The following is a 7,386-nucleotide window of genomic DNA, read 5'->3' on the forward strand; positions in this document are numbered from 1 at the left end:
CAACACATGGACAGAGAAAACTGGACTGTGGTTACCCGGGCAGTGGGGGTGGGGGGTGGGCACAAGGGGTGAAGGGAGTCATATATGGGGTGATGGACAAACAAAAATGTACAACCCAAAATTTCACAATGTTAGAAACCATTAAAACATCAATAAAAAAAAATAATAATTAAATAAAAAAATAAATAAATAAAAATAAAAAAAAAAAAAGAAAAGAAAATTTCCAGGCATTATGGATGCTTCCTAGTTGATGCAGATGATTTTGTATTTATGGTGGTACTGAAATATCATGTTGTATGCTCTTTCTTTAGCAGTTATTGTAAGACTAGCAGTGGCTATGGCATAGGAGATAATCAAGATCTTCCGGGTTTGGAGTTTTACAACACAAATAAGATGAGTAGTAAGGAATTTTTTATTATTCCAAGGGAATTCTTGAGATCATAGTCCGTGGAGTGCAGGATTGATAGGTATAGGAGGAAATTAAGGTGAGGATCGGTGATCTGGCACCACTTCTGATCTTGAGGAACAGGTATCCACTATACGAGTGTTTGAAAAAAATATTGGAAGTCAGGAACTTGTGTTGGGTGAATATGTTTTCTGAATTATTTATTTTTGAACAAGGCCATTTGGGTTATGTAAACATCGAAATATGGGAGTGAGTCAGTAAGAGTGGGGTGGTTGATAATGTCACTACTGATTTAACCTCTAAAGGAGCTAAGAACACCAACTGGCCAATGAGTTAACCAAATGAGTAGTCGAAAAACACAGAAATGGTGGGAATTGGGATTTACAAAAAGAATGGGGACCATGTGTCCTGAGAGGGAGTGCCAGGACTTTTGCAGTTGAGAGTGCGGAGGACAAAAAGGGAATAAAATCACACTCAAACAAGGAGCGGGTGTTAACAGGATAGGAGAGGAGAAATGTTCTGGAGTAGTCCTGAGTTTTGACCTTGAGCTTTCTGTTCTTGACCCAAATCTGCTTGATGATGTCCCAGGACACAGGTCAGATCTATCCCCAGAGGATAGAGGGGTGGTGGAAGTACAAGAAAACTGAGATAATTGTCCTCAGAAGGCAGGCTTCCTTTATCATTTAGATCCAATCTCATGATTTATTTTTGTAGGGTGAGAGGAAAAGAAGTGATGATGGTCACGTCTCCACAGAGGAAGCAGCGTGATTGTGGGAACCAGCCCAAACCAAAGCCTGGTTTAAGCATCTTCATCCCTTTGAGAATGTCCAGTTACATACTCTAGAGGCCAGTTACTAGAATCCCAACCTGTCCTGGTAATGAGGGGTCACTGGCAGGACACCTTAGACCATTCCCAGTAGGTCTGCTGGCAGGAGAGACTGCAAGGACTTCAGGCCTGCAGCAGCACAGGAATTTGTGGTGGGTGAATACATTTTCACAATTATTTATTTTTGAACATGACCATTTGGGTTATGTAAACATCGGGATGTAAGTCCTTTGGATCTTGCCAAAGCTTTGGCAAAACTTGCACCTCACAGGGGCCAGCCCAGTGGCCTAGTGGTTACGTACGGCACGCTCTGCTTCAGCTCCCCCGGGTTCCGTTCCTGGGCACGGACCTACACCACTCTTCAGTGGCCATGCTGTGGCAGCATCCCACATACAAAATAGAGGAAGACTGGCACAGATGTTAGCTCAGGGACAATCTTCCTCAAGCAAAAAGAAGAAGATTGGTAACAGATGTTAGCTTGGGGCGAAACTGCCTCAGCAAAAGAAAAGAAATACTCACACCTCATTGCACAGGTGAATCCCCGCCAGGTGTGCTCGCAGGTGGTGCACACTGCAGCCCCATGCCCACCCCTGCCCGGTCGTCAGATTTGGCAGAGATGATTCCAGGAGCTAGTCTGGGCATTCCACAGCGCTGCTGCCTACAATTTCTGGTGACTGAGGAAGATATCAGGAAAGAAGGAAGGACAGTGAAAAGGGCAGGAGAGAGACTGGCGATCGCATCGATTGTGGACAGGCTTGCTAGTGACGCAGAGAGAGTGAGGGGCCAAGAAGGCTGTGCTGACAGCACTATGCAAAAGAGGAGGAGATGGTGAGCTGAAACCGAGCACCGCACTTCACTGATGTCTCCGTGAAGCGTCCCTAATGTTTTCTTGCTTTGAGCTCTTGAAACTTTAAAATATACCAATACTTTTATTAAACTCCTTTGTGTGACATCGAAAATATAGACAGTGACTTCTTTTTGAGGAGAGAGATTGGATTTCAGGTGAGGAGAGAAAGGAGATCTTTCCTTTGCATGTTGTTCTCACAGTTTCCTTTACTAAGTATGTTATTTATCTGTATTTTAAAGTCACAGAGAGTTATCAAAGTCATGGGATGATTCAGTTTTTGCCCTCACAGTCACAGAGTAAAACATACCTAGTCGGAATGGATTATTCCTTTTGTGTAATATTCTAATAGATTCCAAAACATTATTTCAAAAGTGCTTATTTTTTCTCAAGTAAGATATCTGCTTCTAGGTCTCCATTTTTCTGTTCTTTTTTGAATGTTAATTCAGAGCTGCATATAAGGAGATACCACATTTCCTTCATTTTTTTAGATCTATATGTATTGGAAATTTGATTCCTGAAAATGGACTTGTCATTTGGGGGATGATGCTATCAACAGAGACGTTTTTCAGCATCAGTGATGTAACAATAAGCAACTGCTTGTTGGGACTGAATTGTGTTTGAATGCTCAAGCTTGAGGTATTATTAAAATCCTCTTTATAATTACTTACCTTTATCTGACAGATTTATCAATTTCTGAGAGTGATGTGTTAAAGAATAATATAGTATCTGTAGTATTTGTGTTTTCCGTAAAAATGAGTTCTTTTCTGATTGAGTCTTCTTTCTTCTATTCTCCCATGTGGTAACCATCTGGAATTTTGTGAGAATGTGTTTCAATGTCTTGTTTTAAAACTAATATAAATTAGACTCACTATTGTTTTTCTCTCCCTCACGACTCCTCTTATGTTTTTCTGGGTTCACATTTCTTCTTCCTGATGTACATTCCTTACTGGTTCTTTCACTGGAGGCCTGTGGGAGGTCAACTTAGAGTCTGTCCACATGTCAGAAAGTGTCTTTATCTCTTTCTTTGACAGGTAGTTTGTCTAGGTATTTAATTTAGGTTCTAAATATTTATTCCTTCCTTGTCAAGTTATTTAATATTTCTGATCCTTCGTAGTTTTAGCTGTAAAATGGGAGTAAAGCCCTCAAGGACAGTGAGTGTCACTGAGGTAATGCACGCAGAGCTTGCGATCATGTTGCTCAGCAGATATTAAGCAGTCCATAATGACAGCTGTTATTATCATTATGTCTTCAGAGAGGGTGTTCTCAGAGAATGACCAGTTGAGACTGAGGAGGGGAAGTTCACACCAAAAAAAATGGAACGAGTGATTTTAATTCTTAGCCCTTGGGTATCTTATGCTGTGGTCATCTGCAAAACGTGTAGAGATAACGCATCTGTTCCCGCAGACCGCAGGCAGGACAGCGCAGCGGCCTCATGCCTGAGGGCTTCGGGCTACTTGTTGCCGAGCCTCTGCCGTAACTGTCTAGGTGGACTCAGGGCAGAGAAAGATGGAAAAAGACTGCCTTGCTTTCCCTCAGATTTTCCCCTGAGTTTCATTCATCTTTACATCCAAAGCAGACCCTATCTGTAGCCTTGGTATTCCTCTAGGACTCAGGCTTCCCTCTGCTACTCAGCATGGAGGTGAGGAAGCCTATGTCTGGAATTCAAGAGATTCCTTAGAGTGTTTCTTATATTTGCATGTCCTGTGATTAAAGTCAATGGCAAATGACAAGAACCCAAGCCAGGTAGGACTGCCCGTGGCCCAGATCCTTCAGGAAAGTAGGTTATGGTCCCCCCACCAGGCAAAGCCACAACCAGCCATGGTGCTTGCTGAGGGCAAAGGGACTATGAAATGGGTAATGGAAGAAGGTGGTTATAAATACCAGCCACCAAGAGGGGACCAGCTGCAAAAACATGCATTTGATGGTTGTGAGTATTTCTACTTTATTCTGTTTTGAATAAGTTTGAGTGCATGATGTATTTGTGTGTGTGAATATATAAATATATGTACTTTACATCAAAGTAAAATACAAAGACTGATGAAATAGAGTCTTGCTACAAATGTGGGCCTCTTCTTATTGACGATCAGTTGATTTTTGGCCATTGGAAGCCCAAGGATGCAATGAATTATTCTCCTCTGCCATATGGTAGGCTCATGACTTATGAAACATTGCTACATATAGGGCAGGTTCTCAGGAGCCTCACAACCCTGTGGGAGAAACCCCTTGCACATGGTGCCTTCCTCCTGGCCCTGGACTCGCCCCGGGTCTTGGCACTTCTCTTTTTCTTTGGAGGCAAAGTACAGACTTCTCAGTCTTTCCTTTAGCAAATAACTTTCTTGGATGGCTGTGCTGTATCAGGAAGGGCCTGGGCTGCTGTGAACCAGCCTTTGTCCCCAGCTGCTGGCTGAAATGAGAAGGCCTCCCTGGCAGAGTCCAGCCTGCTGTGTGTCTGGGTGCTCTTGCAGCCGTCAGAAAGGAGGGGATAACTCAGAAGTGTTAAGCAATTCATGTGGCCCTTGTCTTACAGGGTGTTTCCAGGGGGTGATGTTCAAAATGCCGGGCAGTAACCCTTTAGCTCCTGGTCACGGGGTGCATTCCTGGGGTGAGCTCAGAGCAGTGTCTGTTCACCACCAGACGGGAAGGATGTCTGTATTTTACTTGGTAAGGCTGTGTCCATGCACGTCCATGGTTCATCAGTTTGGTGGCATCCCCTGCTGGACCCCTCACCCACACCCCTGTCATGCCTCATCTTTCAAGGCTCCCAACAGGAAAGGTTCACACCCTCATGACATAACCACAGTACAAGACTAGAGAAAAGAACACAGCCATCCTGGGAGCTACATGCTTTATGGGCTTGGGCCCAGCTGCCACTTTAGGACGGGTTGGTAACAACACGACTGAGTATGCAAACTGGTGATTGTCTGAGACCACAGACCTCAGAACTGCACAGGCCCAGATGTCACCATGGGCAGCAAGGGAGAGTGGGGGTCATTCACTGGCCAGGATTATGGTTCATTATCCAGGAAAACCAGGGCTCACCCGTGATCCATCAGGCCCAGGCAGGTAAGAGTGGTCATGCTGTACCTGACAGAGAGGCTGGGGGCATCTAGAGAATTTCTGCCCTAAAAAGAATGGTATAAGGAAGTGCAGGGGTGCTGGAAATTCTAGTTCACAGGGAGCGGTGATGCTTATGGAACGAAACCCAGGTGTAGCCTTAAAAGCTGCATCACAAATCTTTCCTCCTGGATACAAAACATGCAGGAAAAGGAATTTGGAGTCATGATCCCACAGGATCCCAGGAGGATTCCAATCTAGGTCAAGGGTGAACTTGGAGCCCCTAGCGGGGGCCTGGGAAAGTACAGTCTGCCTGCCCTTAGTCCATCTGCACAGGACCTTCCTCTGGCATTGTCCTCACCACCTACACGTTTTGAGCTTTTCACATTGTTTTCTGCACTTAGTGCTGCTGCAATCCAGAGACAGATTAGAAAACTACAAGGTCCTATCATTCGGTGAAAAGAAACCTCAACAAGAGAAGCAGAAAATGTTTCCAATGCTCCAAAGCTGTAGCAAAGCAGCCAATCTCCTGGTGCAGGACCTGGTCCTGGCTGGTGCTATGTTAAAGACACCCACATTTCAGTGGTTGTTGCTCTCCCTGTGAAAGTCCTTCCAACCTCTAAATCCCAGGAGTTCTCAGGGGCTGTCTCTGCTCCTGGCCCGGGTGAACCACGCTGAAACGAGCCTGTCCTCTGAGGAAGGCAGACCTGGGGGCATCCTGCAGCAGCCGGAGAGGGGGCTGGCCCTTCTCCCTTCTCTCACACATGATAAGCTGTGACTCTGCAAGATTTCTTGATTCAAGGAGGAATGTGAGACTCTGTGTCTCATTTCCATGAGCACAAGAAGTGAAAGAGCCACACCACCACTCCCAGGCCACGACAGAAACAGGACTTTAATATCATATCCAAAACTAGCATTAACTATTAACAACAAATAAATATGGCCCCTTCCCAACTGGCAAATAGGCAGTGGGGTAGAGATGTCAGGGATTTGGGGTGGGGTTGTCCCCTCCCTCTTGGGCTTCAGGGGCCCCAGGAAAAGGCTTACAATGTTCTCCTTCCCATCAGGGTGAGAGGATCTGGCCTGGTGCACCCCGAGTGTCCCTGCTGTGTCCCTGCTGCTGAAGAGGAGGCTGCACTCGAGCTGTATGTTCTGTGTCGGAGGCCTGGTGACTGAAAAGACTGATGATGGGGGGCCTCTCCAGTGTCACAGCCCAACTCCCCACCCCCACTGCACTCTGTGCACCAAACCTCATACTGAGGGCTCAATAAACAGCACCCCATGTGTCCCTGATATGGGAGCTGTCATTTAGCATCACCCATTTCACAGAGGAGGAAACCAAGTCCCAGAAAGAAAGGGGAGGGGACTCGGCCATCCCGGGACTGCTCAGCAGTGGAGCTGGGATCCCCGTGCCGGCCGCCCAACTACCCAGGCCCACGCTTAGCCCGAAGCTTTCCTGAGCCCCTGGGTTTAGTCACTGAGGGTCTGGACACTCATACAGCCCTGAACTTGAGGATGGCCGGTTCTTCTTGGGTTTGAAAAATAGTCGCATCTTGCTGGCCCTCTGGTCTGGGGGCTCCAGTTGGCAGGACAGGTTGTAGCTACAGGACAGAGTGGACCTTTGAGCTACCAGGAGCCATACCTCAGTTGTCCCTCCCAGAGCCTGCCAGGAGCTGGAGTCCCAGTGACCCAGGGGTGACCATGCAACAAGCACTGGGACTGACCAGGGAGCCAAGGCCATAGGCTCTCTGGAACTGGCCATCAGAGAGCTTCTGCCTTGCCCTCACCCAACTGCTGCCCCGCCTCACCTCTCATCCTCACTAAGGGGCTCCATGGCCTGGCACCAAATTGCTCCTCAGGCTCAATAGAAGATTGTAAAGATTTGCAGCCTCCTGCAGCAGCAAGATCTCCTCAGTCACTTTGAATTCCTGGAAGAAAGGACAGGAGGCAGACAGGGCCTGGGTGGGGGACGCTGCCAGGGACGTGTAGGGGTGAGAGGAGGGCCAGGAGCCCGTCTGGGTTCTTTGCTCACATGGGAACCCTCCTTCCCTCCAATTCCATTCAGGACTTGCTTGTTCTCACAGCTGGGTTGAAATAACTCCTCCTCCAGGAAGGTGTCCTTGATGCCAGCCTCTTCCCCCACCCACCATTGGGGTGGGTTTCCCAGCTGTATGTATCTAACTCTCCCAATAAATGTAAGACCCAAGGGATGGGGCCAGAGAAGTTCTTGCCCAGAGGGGTCTCTGATTTCCA

General features: G+C 46.9%; 1 pseudogene; it reads left to right on the plus strand.

The window, feature by feature from the left end:
- Positions 1-1,139: 1,139 nt before the first annotated feature.
- Positions 1,140-2,064, plus strand: LOC131396628 (methyl-CpG-binding domain protein 3-like 1; annotated as a pseudogene).
- Positions 2,065-7,386: the final 5,322 nt, after the last annotated feature.

The sequence above is a fragment of the Diceros bicornis genome, chromosome 33, assembly GCF_020826845.1.
Source record: "Diceros bicornis minor isolate mBicDic1 chromosome 33, mDicBic1.mat.cur, whole genome shotgun sequence".
Taxonomy (NCBI): domain Eukaryota; kingdom Metazoa; phylum Chordata; class Mammalia; order Perissodactyla; family Rhinocerotidae; genus Diceros; species Diceros bicornis.